The sequence below is a fragment of the Oreochromis niloticus genome, linkage group LG17 (assembly GCF_001858045.2).
Source record: "Oreochromis niloticus isolate F11D_XX linkage group LG17, O_niloticus_UMD_NMBU, whole genome shotgun sequence".
NCBI classification, from domain to species: domain Eukaryota; kingdom Metazoa; phylum Chordata; class Actinopteri; order Cichliformes; family Cichlidae; genus Oreochromis; species Oreochromis niloticus.
In genome coordinates this window covers 29,759,926-29,774,435 of record NC_031981.2, presented here as the reverse complement: position 1 = coordinate 29,774,435, position 14,510 = coordinate 29,759,926, and the positions used below count along the sequence as shown (strand labels likewise).

At 40.9% G+C, this 14,510-nt stretch overlaps 1 pseudogene; it reads right to left on the bottom strand.

The window, feature by feature from the left end:
- Positions 1-2,744: 2,744 nt before the first annotated feature.
- LOC109195165 (NXPE family member 3-like) lies at positions 2,745-14,025 on the bottom strand (annotated as a pseudogene).
- Positions 14,026-14,510: the final 485 nt, after the last annotated feature.

Genomic DNA, 14,510 nt, shown 5'->3' with positions numbered 1-14,510 from the left:
CAGATGTCATAAACTGACAAAATTGTACCATTTTAGGAAAAAAATAAGGTCATTTTATATTTGATGATAGTGACACATCTGAGAGAAGTTGGAAAGAGCCATCCTTTCTACTGTGCAGCAAACAAGACAAGAGCTGTTTATTTCAACTGATAGACAGTCCATACGGCAAAACACAAATCCAATGATAATAATAAAATTACAGTGCTCAGGGTCTAGACTAACTTTTTGCCACGGTTGCACCGGCACAAAAGTTAGGCGCACTCAAATTTTTCAACCGCATCGCTTAACACCGCAGTTTTACATGTGCACTTTTTTGGGGGGGAAATTGCAGTCCATACAGACAATATTCATTTGTAAATGATTAACTAACAATCTTGTGCTTAGAGTGCTTTGGCACTCTTTGGCAATATTGTAGAAAATGTTAAACTTAATCATCATCTTGGCTCCTCTGACGACCTGTTTGCTGCTGCCTGCTGCTGAAAGGCAGTGGGGAGAGGGGACACTTGGGCAGTGCATTTATTGCAGCATATAATGTGTTTTCTGGATACACTGTGCTTTTTCAGCATTCAAAGATTGATGGCACCGTGTCAGAGCGCTGCCTATGAATTTCAGACGGATCAGGCCTTAACTTAACAAAAAAGTTACCAATAGTTCTTTTCATCTTTTCTTATTACCCACAGCTACATCCACTTCTGTCGGGCCTAGGCTGCTCACTAGGGCTGGGTATCATCACTGATTTCTATAATCCATTCGATTCCGGTTCTCAAAGTCCTGATTCGATTCAATTTAGCCTCAGACAGTCAGAAATATTATAATTCTGATCATTTATCAGTACTGATACACATGAGACTTCATCAGAATTGTGAACATCACAGCAGATGCCTTTGTGTGAAAGTAACTGAGAATAAAACACAGAAAAACATGAAGGAGATTTTCCTGGTCTGGCTTTTTAGAGCAGATAACCTTAAAAATATTCTGCAATATTGCATAATTTTAAAAAGTTTAAATTTCTTCAGTATTGAACAGCAGAAATTAGGCTTTCTTGTCCGAGGTCATTTAAGTAACAAAAAAAAAAAAGAAAAGAAAAAAAGACAGCGGCCGACAGCGCAGTAAAAAAATGGTAGATTGGTGGGTAATAAGCCAATGAATAATGCAGAAAACAGAGATTTGAGACGGGAAACTGTTCTTGAAGTACACAGAAAGAGAGAGAGAAAGAGAGCTGTGCATGAAGTGTGATTTTTATCGTGGTGGAAGCAAAACAGCAAAAGTCAGAGGGAATTCATGACGACATTGATCATGTCACGGCTGGGGCAGCAGTCGTGTTGTGGAATGAATGAGGACCCAAGATGCAGATGGCGGTGGAGATGCGAATGAGGATTTATTTACAGTGAGAAATAACCAAAGCCAGGGCAGAACTAAACATAAACCTAGACTGGGAAAACTAATCACAAAAGGAGGACACGGGGCGAGGAACAGAGAGACACGGAGTAACACTGAGGATTCACAGAGGATGAACACAGACCACGCCACGAGGAGCACAGGCAGACACACAGTATAAATACACACACCAGGTAATCAGGAAATGGCACACAGGAGGGGACACGGCTGGAACTAATGGGCATAACGAGACACAAACCTACAAAGTAAAACAGGAAACACACAGACTGTTTTACAACACAAACACGGGGACACGAACAGAGCACCGAGGACAGACACAGGTAGGGCTGATAAAACACTAAACTCCAGGTTCAGCCCTAAACTAATACAAAATCAGAATAAACACAAAGCACAAAATGAAAATCCAAGGAAACACAAAATGCTGGGTCAAAATGACCCAGGACCATGACGAATCAAATGTGAAGCGTAGTTTGCTGCTTCTTTTGCTGCTGGTGGCGCGGCGAATTTTGGTTGGAGAGAGACAAAACCTGCAGCTCAGAATCAGCGCAAAAAGACGTAAACACAGAGCGTCGCCGACGCATCAGAATCGGTGAGCTCCAACGGCGTGTCCGTGTATGGGCCATCGGGTGAGAAAGCTGAGAAAGAGAAAGCTGATTCTGATGCGTCAGGTCCGCTCTGTGTTTACATCTTTGTGTGGAATCCGTGTACCTGCTCTCATTTGCTGTTTGTTGAAATAGTTTTGTGAGCTTTAATCTGAGAATCTGGCGTTTCTGGCAAAACACAGTTATATTTAAAAGTCGATTCAGGATTTAATGAATCGATATCGCTTTATTCAAGCTACTCACCTCTCTCTTCCAACTGCACTTTCAACTGGACCACGGCCAATCAGAGAGGTCCCACGCCTGACTATCTCTGATTGGTTTAGTCCACGATAGGGGCATAATGTGTGTCTGTTGTTGACCACAAGGAGAGTTGCAGAGATTGGACAAATTGCGTGTTTATTGCTTGCTTGTTTGTTCTGTGAGTCATTTGGTACCGGACCGCGAGAGTTGAGGCTCGGGTATGAAATATATGGTTTTCAAAGTTTTTTTCGTTTTTATCGTTAACTCTGTTTCCCTGGGTCTTTTCCCGTGTGTTATGAATAAATGTTCTTTTTTTTTGGTACCAGTACTAGTTTTATTTTGTTATTTATCCACGACACCTTGAAGGCCAGTCCGTGAACATATTGTCGGACATAAACCAGTCCGTGGCGCAAAAAAGCTTGGGGACCTCTGCTTTATAGTGCCTCATGAAAACTACAAAGTAAATGTAGTCCCAACTATATTATTTACATTGTTCCTTCAGTGTTCACTCTTTCTATTTCTTGATTGTTATACATGTAAATGTATCCATGCATTCTGTAAAGTTCTTGTTGCTGCATCTGCCTGTTTCAATGTATTTGTTAATTGGACATGTGTAATTTCAGCTGTGTCTTCTTCCCACAGTGTTTTCTGTTCTCTTCTGTGTTTTTATTTCTTCAAAACTCTGGTGGCGGACAGTGGCATCTGACCATGGGTGGAACATGGGCTTCAACGCTCCTCCTTGCACCTGTCCTCCATTTTGCGTATTGGTTTGGCAGAATTGGAAAGCAGATTGAGTATTAGCTCTCCAACAGATCACTGTCACCTCTCCAGTGAACCAGAGGTGAACCTCCATGGCTTTGCAGGTTCCTGTAGATGTAGTGTGACTTAGTTGCACAAAACAGTTCACACAAGAGAAAAAAGCCTGTAACAACTAAAAGTTGACTGGTCTGTACTTTTATACCATCTAACCTTAGATTATGAATATATTTCTCAATCTTGATCATTATTCTTCTCCCAAACTAAACTGTAACAACAGCTGCAATACAAAGATGTACCGAAAAACCTTTTTTGGAGCCAAAGCAGCAGTGAGCACTTTATTTCTCAGAAATAAGCAGCTGGACACGTGACATTAAATACCATATCGTGTACCAATCAGTATTTTGTAGATGACTTCATTATGGAATTTGCTTGGTGAATTTTATGTACCAACCCCACTCTCGATAGTTGTATCCCATCATGCTTTGGTTCTTTTTCCCACCTCAAATTCCTGTTAAAAAGATTTTTAAAATGCAGTCCATCTCATACGTGGCTGGTCTGTTAAAAAATAAATCTAGCCACTCTTTTGAGGGCATATATAGGACAAGAGAACATTAATCATGTTCTTGATAATGGGAGGTTGTGGGTGGAGGCTGTGTGGCAGGTTGTAGGCCACAACCATCTCCCAGGCATCCACCAGATGGACATTCAATCCTTTGAACATGGCCCTGAGCACCTTGTCCCTCTGCAGTGAGTACCAGTCACTATTAGTAAGTGTCTCATAGAGGTTCAAAGCTTTGGGATTTGCAGTCCTAATAAAAACCAGTGTTTCTGGAGCCCTGGACAACAGGCGCACCACTGCACTGCGGATGCTCTGCAGCCGTCGGATGTAGACTTCAATGGGGAAAGTGCTGAAGTGTGACCAAATGCCAAGAACTACAACTGTGTTGCTGCCTCCAATCACATTGTCTAGCTCATTGGCAATATAATGCACCTCGCTGATAGGGACATTCATAAACCGGATAGGAGGACCATGGCAACGGTACGTCAGGAAGATGTTATTTGGGTAGTCCAGGGCAATAAAAGGTCCAGTTTGCTTAGGGCTATGTAGGTTAAACTCCTTGAGACCTGAAAGTATTACAGAAGGAATAAGTAAAGTACAGAAAATCAAATTGGTGCAAGAAAGGTTTTGCATGTATCTACCTGATAGTGCTCCATTAAAGTATTCAAACCACTGCCTGATGGTGGAGTCTCCGTACATTTTAATCACCTTTCCTCTCAGACACTGAGTAATGGCTGAGGAAGTGTTAAACTGCCAAACTGTGGTGCCACCTAAAGCTCGCCACACACCCTGGTAGTAATAGCCAGAGGGACCAGACTCCAGACTCACCTCTGGCTGCCTTGAGATCTGACCTGAAAGGTACAAAACAAAACAAAAAACAAACAAACAAACAAACAAAAATCAACATACTGTATATACACACACCAAACACACACCACTCCATCCCTTTACACCAGTCCATCCCACACATTGAATTGCACTTGTTTAGTGACGTAAGGCTTGGATGCAGTTCCTCAACCATGGAAGTCAGTCACTTCAACTTTTGTTATAATACCATTAACAGCTCACTGTGGAATATTTTGTAGTAAAGAAATTTCACAATTTGACATGTTGCACAGGTGGCATCCTATTATAATAAAACAATGGAATTCACTGTTCACTCACTGTCCACCATCTGGGAGGGAAGTGACAAGACGACACAGACCTAGAATAATTCTTGCCGAACTTAAATCCTTCAAACAAAAAGAACTGGTGAACACGGTACCTCCATGGGTAAGATAAATTTAAAAATTATGTACCACAAAATCTGTCCTCAATAATGCATAAATAATTGGTAAAAACTGAAAGATTTGATTTCTCTCCCAGGCGCAAAGTGGAAGCGAGATCTTTCAGAAGATTTGATACACAAAGATACTCAAATGCATGTTATATGGTCTTGTGTGTCTATGTAGATATTCTGACAGAGCACATATGAAAACCTATCTGCATGGTTAACTTACTGTATCCCAGCCTCTTTGAAGCTGTTCATCTTAGGTGAGGTAACTGAATTAGGTATGGAAATATACCTCATTCCCCAATTCTCTTTGAATGATACTCATGGCCACTGATCAGTGGTCTTTGGACAGTGGTTGTTGATCAATGGTCATGAGAATTTGCATAATTATGATGAAGGAACTGACCTCCCAAACCATTGTTCCTTCAGTGGATCTAGTATCATTAGGCAAATGTTCTGTTTATAAGATTGGGGAAACCTGCAGTCAGCTGAGACTGAAGAAGTCACTTGGATGAGTGACGAAACGTTTCTCCCACTGAAAACACTACGTCCAGATGAACAGAATATACTTTTGGGGATTTACTTACCTGGATGATTGAGCATGCATCAAGACAATACTCTCAGGAATCTACATACACAATGGAGCATTAATAAATGAGGATATTGATTTTCCCCATAGACTTTTGTGCAAATGATTCATCTTTCTTGTGCACTTATAGGACTTGCTGTCCCCTAGAAAGAATGCAGGTTTCAGGTATTTCCCCAATTCATCATACTTTTAAGATTAGGCTTAAAACTTTCCTTTTTGATAAAGTTTACAGTTAGGCTGGAACAAGTGACCCTGAACCCTCCTTTAATTATGCTGAAATAGGCCTAGACTGCTGCGGGTGTCCCATCATGGACTAATCATTTCATCTTTACTCACCTCTGTTAACTTTTTATGTGCTTTTACACCACTCTGCATTTAATCATTAGTTATTAGTAATCTCTGGCTCTCCAGTGTGCCTTTTGCTGCCCCTCCCTAACCCTAATTCTGGTTTCTAACTTTTAAAAGAAAGCGTTTCCTTCCTACTGTGTGCTTGCTCATATAGGGGGTTGTCCCATTGTTTGGGTTTTCTCTATTATTGTAGGGTCTTAGCCTTAGAATATAAAGTGCCTTTGGCACTGCATAAATAAAATTGAATAGAACTGAATTTTCCAGAACCAGAAGCTAAATCCATCTGTTACATGTGTCTGCATGAGGAACATAAAACAACAGAAACAAGAGAAATTATAAGCAAACTAAAAACCTGTCAGGGTCCTGGGTCCCCTGACCCAGCATGTTTAGTTCTTTGTGATTTTGTAGTATTGTACTCGTGTGAGTTATTCTATCGTTGCTAGTTTCGATCCCTTGCCCTTCGTGTTTCTCTGTGTCTCCTCTGTTCTGTGTAAGTCTGTCTGCATGTTTGAGTTTCCCTCTGTGTCTTTCGGTTCTTAGAGTCCTCTGTCTCATGGTTTGTCTCTGTTTCTTAGTTGCTGTCTCCACTGTGCCAAGTTCGCGTCTCTGTGTCATACTTCCTGTTTTACTTTGAGGGTCCGTGTCTTATGTGAATGTGTCCTGCTTTGCTTCCTTGTCTCGTCAGTCCTGATTTCTCCCAGCTGTGCCCTCCTTCTGTGTCTCATTCCCCTCGTTACTTCCCAGTGTATTTAAACCCTGTGTTTCTCTGAGTCAGTGTCGCGTCGTCCCTCATGCTGTGTGGGTCTCCTGGTGTCTCCCTGTAAGTTTAGTGTGTTATTCCCCAGTTTAGTTTACTTTGTATGCTTTCCCAGCCCGTGAATAAAGCTGTGGTTTTGAGTTCATCCCTTGTGTCTAAGAGCCTGCATTTTGGGTCCAATTCCTGCCTGCCACACAGCGATTCATGACAAAACCGGAGAACAAATCTAAGGAGACCTGAGAATGCGAATTTGACTACAATGAGTACCAAAACCTGGAATAATGAAACTCACACTGTGAATGCAAACATGAACAAGAATACAAAGACTAAACACAGTAAATGCTGAGTCAGAGACCCAGGACCAAGACACATGGATAGTCACAAAATGCAAAGCTAAAGAAAAACCCCCAAATCTGTGAAAGCCAGGAACCATGAAAATTGCCACATGTATCTACACTATCTAAACAAGATAGAAATGATTTACAAATGTTTGTATATCATTAACAGCCAACAGAAAATTCACTTTCAATTTACTTATTGAGTAATTTATAATGCTGGTAGAAATTGGACTTTACCTTTCTTTTGCTGCAGTACAGTGATGTTGGCAAGTCCTGAAGCTTGGATGGAGACTTTTAAGTTGACACCACTGAGATAAAGCACAAATGATAATTTTTTTTTTTAATAATAATAATAAATTTCATTATTCATTATATGTTAGTCTTCTGCTTTTGGGTTCTTTTGGGTCCACTCTGGAAACACGCCGGCTATCCCGGCCGTGACAATGACGAGGTCATGGTGATTTTGTTTTTAAGTCTTTGGCTTGAAACAATGCTTTGATATGCTAATTTCATCATATGATTGTTTAAATTTGTCTTCCATGATGTTGCAATTTTAATACATTTAAACTTTTAATTAAAAACAAATAAAAAATGAAAATAGTTAGTAGTATTTTGTAGTGTCTAAATTTGAGAAGAAAGACCTCTTTTTTTATGACAAATTTCATCTTTAAAATTTTATTCAGTTCACTTGGATAACTCATCAGAGTAGGGAACAGTTTTAATCAAAGAGCGCCCTGGCTAGACACCAGTGACTATCAAAATCTATTTAATGTGGTCGCTTAAGAAATTTATTGGCTGACTGACAGATGGTGAACACAATGAATGAGCAGCTAAAGAGGCCAATATTTCTCTTTTGGGTTAACATTTGCTGGGTGGCCACTACCAAGAGTATCAGTGAAGAATTGCTTATTGTCTATTACTCTGTAAAGTAGCTTAAAAATGTTATTTTAGAAGACAGGATCCAGGTACACAGATATTACTATTATTATTATACTATTATTACTATATTGCAGATATTACTACTGTTTATAACTCCCTCAACCTCTCACTACAGACATACAAAATAGATAATGCATACCTTTGAAACAGCTTGTTCTCCATGGCGGTGATGTTTTGTGTAAATCCCCCCTGGAGTGACTGATCCTGGCATCACAACTGAGCTTCTCTGGCTTGTAGCAGAACCACTGCTGACCTGTATGCAGCTCAGTGTAGTTGCACACAGGCTGCCGGGATGGACGCAAACATACATTACAGGTGGTAGTTTCAGTGACCCTCCCTGAGCGGAACTGGCTTTTGAAAAAAACTCTATCTGGCTGTTCTCTGGTGAGTCTGCCCAGCACTGTGACTGCCTCACTGGGGTGAACCAGTATTACCTGGTAGGAAAGAGAATCAGTTTGTCAGTTCAGATAAATTTTTATCAAGGTGGACATACAATTTTTCTGGTTCATTTGAGGTAGTAGCAGTAAAGACCAACAAAGTCTACTTTGAGATTTTGAGGATGAAATGGTGGAGTGAATCATATATAGTAGATGAACATTCAGTAAAAATGATAATAGTGGATTTGACTTGTCACCTGCCAACCAAGACAATAGCATAGCCAGATAGAAACGGGGCTGAACTGTCATGTAATTAATATATCCTTAGTGCTTATTTTCTTATTATATTGTTTTATGTACTTTAATAATGAAGGTTTGTAAAGCAAGGCCACTTTTGACTCATAAACTAAGGCTACGTTCACACTGCAGGTCTTAATGCTCAATTCCGATTTTTTGATCAAATCCGATTTTTTTGTCTGCTTGTTCACACTACACATAAAATGCGACATCAAACGCTCTCCAGTGTGAACGCTCAAAGCGGCCCGCATGCGCAAAAGAACATGTCACACACAACTCGCTCTGTTTAGACCCAGAGCAAACAATATTGTTTGACTGATTGCCCTTAATATAAAGACTTCGGACTTTATGTTTCCAGATTTTTGCTTTAAGTTATTTTGTTATTTACATAATAATGTAGATAACCTAATGATGATCCTTTTTGCTGTTTTAGAGGAGCGGTGCTTCAAAGGATAGTTGCAGATTTCTGTCAGAATCTGCAGAAAATACAGTAAAAATAAAATGTTCACATTTCTCCAACGTTGTCTTCCCAACAGTTTCACCGGATGGTAGGAAATCGTTCGCGATGTCCTATCGGGCGCTTCTCCGGTGCTGATAATTGGCGTCTGTCTTGTGTCAGTGACGTAAAAGACGGATTTAATGCGACTTGACCGTTCACACAGCAGTCGCTTTCTAAAACATCGGATACGTATCGGATTCAGTACCACATACGAAAGTGACCCAGATCGGATTTGAAAATATCGGATTTGTGCCGTTCACACTGTCATACCAAGATCGGATACGGGTCGCATAGGGGCGAAAAAATCGGATTTGATGCGCTTTCGCCTGCAGTGTGAACGTAGCCTAAGTGCTCAGCCAGACTGAAAAACAGGAAGTTAGTGTAGAGCTATACAAGTATATTAATAAATACAGGAAACCAGACAGAAAAGAGGAACTTGTACCATATTGTCTGCTCTTGCTCTTGACGAAGGCGGTCGCACTTTTCTCCTCTCCTCCTCCTCTTCCTCCTCCTCCCCTCCCTTAGCTTCCCTGCTTAGCCTCTTGTGTCCTTGTCTAGTCTCGTGTTTTTTGTATTACTTTTCCCTGGAACACTCTCTCACAGTCTGTTCTCTAAAACCTAAAAGAGAATTATGGATTTGATCAACTGGTCCCTGAATGCAATTGACACCCCTTTCTCAACAAGAAGTCTGGGCTCGGGTGAGCCTGAGTGCTGAAGATATCTACCTATTCGGAACCATGATAACAGGGTTCTTGCTGATTGGAGCTGGCTTGGCCCTGGCTTATCGAAGAATTAAGGAAGCGGAATCAGCTGTTCAAACCCCCACAAGGCTGCCCGCTGGGATTGAAACGATGGGACGAGGCGTGAGTTTCTCAAAATGGGCTCATTGAGTGCAGCACGGATAAGATCTTGGAGAAGCTTACGGCTGCCGTGAATACTCAGAACAAGACCTCTGAGTGCAAACTGGATTACATCTGGAGTGGCTCTTTCGGAATAACACCTCTGAGCGCAAATTGGATCACATCTTGGAGAAGTTCACTGCGGTCGTGAGTTCTCAGAAATCGGCTCTTTGAGCTCAGGAATGACAACATCACGGAGCGTAAGTTTGATAACATCATGAAGAAGCTCACGGCTCTCCAACGGGAGATTGAGAGACCAGTGTTGGACTGTTAGAACAGCTTTGAAATTCATATGAGTTGTTTGCACTAAAGTAAAATACCACCATCACTTCATGCGGATACCCCTTCGGCGGCAGCTGCGGTCACACCCTGATAACGACTGTGTTTAGACTGTTCTTCCCATTCTATGCAAGCCCACCTGGGTTGGCTGGAAGACTGTTTAATTAGCCTGGCAGGGCGAAGGACACTGTCTCAGCTGAACTCTGGACACATACACGCACACAGACATATATACACATGCAGACATACACTCCCCCCCCCCTCCCCCCTCCAAACGCCTTCGACGCTTATTCCCTTCTGATGCTGACGGTGGATCATGGAGACCAGCGCATAGGCTGCAGGCCCAGATGTACTGTCTACATCGGCTGTCTCTCACCCTTTACCCGCCCCTGTTGCTTGTCATGTGTTTCTTTGGTGTATTAAGAGTTTTTTCATGTGCTATGTGCAGAGGTGTTTTTTTTCTGTTCTCAAACTGATCTCCCTGTTGGAGCTCAGTCTGGGAGGAGTTATTTTTTTTCTCCTTATCTTTCCTCATGTGGTGCATTTTCCATTGTTATACCTCTCTGACCTGTCTTCCCCATGTGATGTTTGTGTAATGTATGTATGGTCGGAGGGTAAGATGGCGCCGCCATTGCGTGCAATAGGTCGGCAGCCTTAACATGAAATTTCCCCTTGTGGGACTAATAAAGGTATATCAAATCAAATCAAATCATATAAGGAATGTTTGTATCCAAACTGTGTGACGTCTGGAGTACAAAAATAACACTATATGAGACACATGTTGAGCTTGTAGTGTTAGAGTTTCTGCAACTGGCTTTTGGGGCTGTGCAGGACTCTCTCTTCCAGAAGATGATTGAATAAAAAGAAATATAAAATGTTTTGACCACTATGAGTCGGGTTTTCTCTGTTCTATCATGGGGACAAAAGAATCGGGGTTTAATAGAACCAAATGACAAGGTCTCGGGCTGAAAAATGCCACGTACAGCAAAGTGGAAGTCCTGGTCTGACCAGTTTAACTTCTATCATTTTTGAAAGATAGTTTAAACCTTCATTAAAAATGTACTACTCATCGATTTGGATATTAGTAACATTTTAATGTTCAGGATGTGGCTGCTGATATGATTGATGCCAGATTGTTGCAGTGTGGTAGTGTAGTTTTGCTCCTCTTGTTTTCTGTTTTTGCTTTGCAGTTTGGATCAGTGTTAATTCTTTGTACAGATATTTCAAGTCTTTGTTGACTGCAGTTTGAATCAAGGCCCGAGACTTAGCCTTGACAGATTTGATACTTCATTAGATCTGTCAGGTCTTTCTTGATTTTTTCCTATTTCTTAATTACATGACTTTCAGATACCATTCATCTGCTAGAAATAGGGTTTTTGTTTCACTCCAGTGTCATCAAAATTATAAGGACATACTGCATGTTGAGGCATGCAAAACTTTACAGCTAACAGTTCTCAAGGTGCAAAAATACAAATACAATACTAATACAAAAAAGGTCCTAAAGATATAGGCATTAGGTATATTTACTGCATCTGCAAGAGACCAGGTGGAAGAGACACAACCCTAGGAGCACTGTAGGGTCAAACTCTCATACCAAAATGTAGAATTACTGAATTACTAAATAGGATCAGTTTTGTGGAGGTGGGGCTGGGCGACAAAACAATAAAAATAATTATCGCAAAAATAACTTTTTGACATGAATATGTGTCATGAGTAATATAAAGTCAACCAAACTAATTTCATTGATGCTTTGACAAACACAATGACAATGAGAATACTGCCACATCAAACCAGTCATGTAGCAGAAATAGACTAACAGCTATGTAATGTTAGGTGACGCATGCAGTGTGAGCAACCAGCAGCAGCATATGTGCTAATGCTTGTGCTGCAACAGCTGTGCATGCCAACATGTGAGCACATTAGAAGCGAAAGTGAGATAAAAGATGAAATGGCAACAGAAAATGTTGAGGAAAACTCAAGTGACAGCATTACAGATGATGACAGCCCAACAGATATAGCCCAAGGATGAAGGAAAACTACATTGTTGAAAAGAGGAGTAGCATGGTCACAAAAGGCCGAGATGGCAAGAGAGCAAAGAGGTGGACCCAAAAGCAGACTCAAACAAAATATTTCACATGAAAGCAAGGTTTTATTTAATCATCTTTTAATCATCATTTCTTAGGAGACACCCAGCCCTATGTGGAGATGAAGAGTTTGTCCAGTAGGATTAGGAGTTTAAAGTTTTAAATCAAACGGGTGATGCTGAATGTTGCCCAACAAGTTGGATGTCAGAAGAGAAAGGAATTTCTGGGGTAAACTGGATGAAATAGTAGACAAGAGAGTAGACGAGAGAGGGTTTTAATGCAAATAATTTAAGTGCCATTACAGGTAGACAACTTCAACAAAATCTTGAGTTGATGAGGTGATTTGTGACAGGAGGATGCAAGGAATAGGGAGAGAAGGAAGCAGATGATTTGCTGTGCCAATCCCTAAAGGAAGCAGCTCGAAGAGGAAAAAGGGGAGACAAAGAAAAAACACGTGTTCTAGTCCAAAGTGTTTTTCAGCACAGCATTACTCAGAGACAGAGGAATGCATCATTTTATACTATGTAGATGAAGAAATGTATACCTTCATTTGTTTAAATTTGAAAAAAATCACAAATTTACCACAGTTACAATCGCATTTAACGTGATGAAATTTAGTATTACCTCAACTTGTGCACTTCCTTCCCAGAGTAAAGAGAATACGGCAGAGTAGGAGCCATTGAGATGATCCACTACTTTCCCTGCTACACCTGCACCAAGAGCTGGGTTGTGTAGGCGAGCGACTATGACGTCTCCCCCACAGTTCTTTGGACGGCCCTGGAAATCATACATTTTAATAATAACCTCCATCTTATCCCCTATTTGCCACTGTCCTCCTCCCATCCTTCCGAGAATGGTGAAGGTGCTGTGGGCTGGGTCACTGGACTTTCTCAGGGAAAGAGATTGTAAAGGTGGAGTGTCAGGCCAAGCGATGGACTGTAGCAAGAGGTCTTCTTCAAAGGCTTCCTTAGGGGAGAGTGGTTTTAGCTTGCAGAAGTTGTACCACACGCCAGCAGGTGGAGTAACATTGGAAATGGTGGGTGGATGGATGATTTTGGTGTTGTTCACTTTATTGTGAAACTTGAAACTTGTAGGAGTCTGGCAGTGAACAAAAATGCATCACATAAATGTTGTTGACATTGTATAATGAAAAATTCATCCTGAGAGGGGACTAATGTTGGCACTGATGTTTTGATAGTAGTAGTACTACTGTGAATCCCACATAATGAACAGTTTATTGAAAATCCTGCAAAAAAATCAGCTAAAAGTAAAAACTTCTCAACCTCTGAAATACAAACTCTGCACTGTAATTTTTGTCTTTGTCTTTTGCTAACAGGAAGCATAGTTTGAGCTCTTCATAGTTTTATTTACTTTACTTTTTTTGTTTACAATTAATTCAAGCACACAATGAAAGGAAACTTATGTCTGAAAGATGAAAGAGTCTATGTAGTGGGGTTGCTGTCTTTTTCTTATTGTTTTTCTATCTTCTCACTCCTTTAAAAATAGCAACTTTCTCACTGCACTGACCTGAGCACGTAGACGCAACTGGGTAACACACATACACTCATCTTAATCTGCATATGTATGTGTCCCATTCCCATGTCTTGTCTTATATAAATACATAAAAAACAAATCCTTACCTCGAGAATGTCCATGACATATACCATTAAGAGTAGGACAAACACAGCCAGCACAAGTAAGATGCAGCCACACGTTTTTCGCCGGATTGGGACAAAAAAGTTTTGAACCCCCATGATAAGCAAACAGCCCTTATCTCTAATTGTAGCACAGGACTGTCCACAGTTCCAACGGTACTGAATTTCAGGTAAAAGAAAACATGGGTGTGGTTGTAAGGTCTAAACTGACTACGTGTACTGTCTTTCCCTCTTCACACTGTGCAGTAGAGGAACCGGTGTTCCAGATTAACTGGCATCGCGAATTAACTGGTGATGGTCAAACAGATGTGTGATAGACTTGCATTTAAGGAGCCGCTACAGAGAAACCAGCAAATAAACACTAAATACTTCATCTGCGACATCTGTGAGGTTACCTTCAGCACACTCCGTCAATCTTATTGCTCCTGAACACAAATTATTTTAAAATGTCACAAGTTTACCTGGTGATCTCCTCATACACGAGGCGACCGTGAAAACAGCAAACAAATAAATGTCACCACGTTGATGGTGTTCACAAGACCGCAATAGTAAACAATCTGGAGAATCTTGTCTGTTCCTCCCACATTTTATCACTTCAATTTCTGCGTTTTCGCCTCA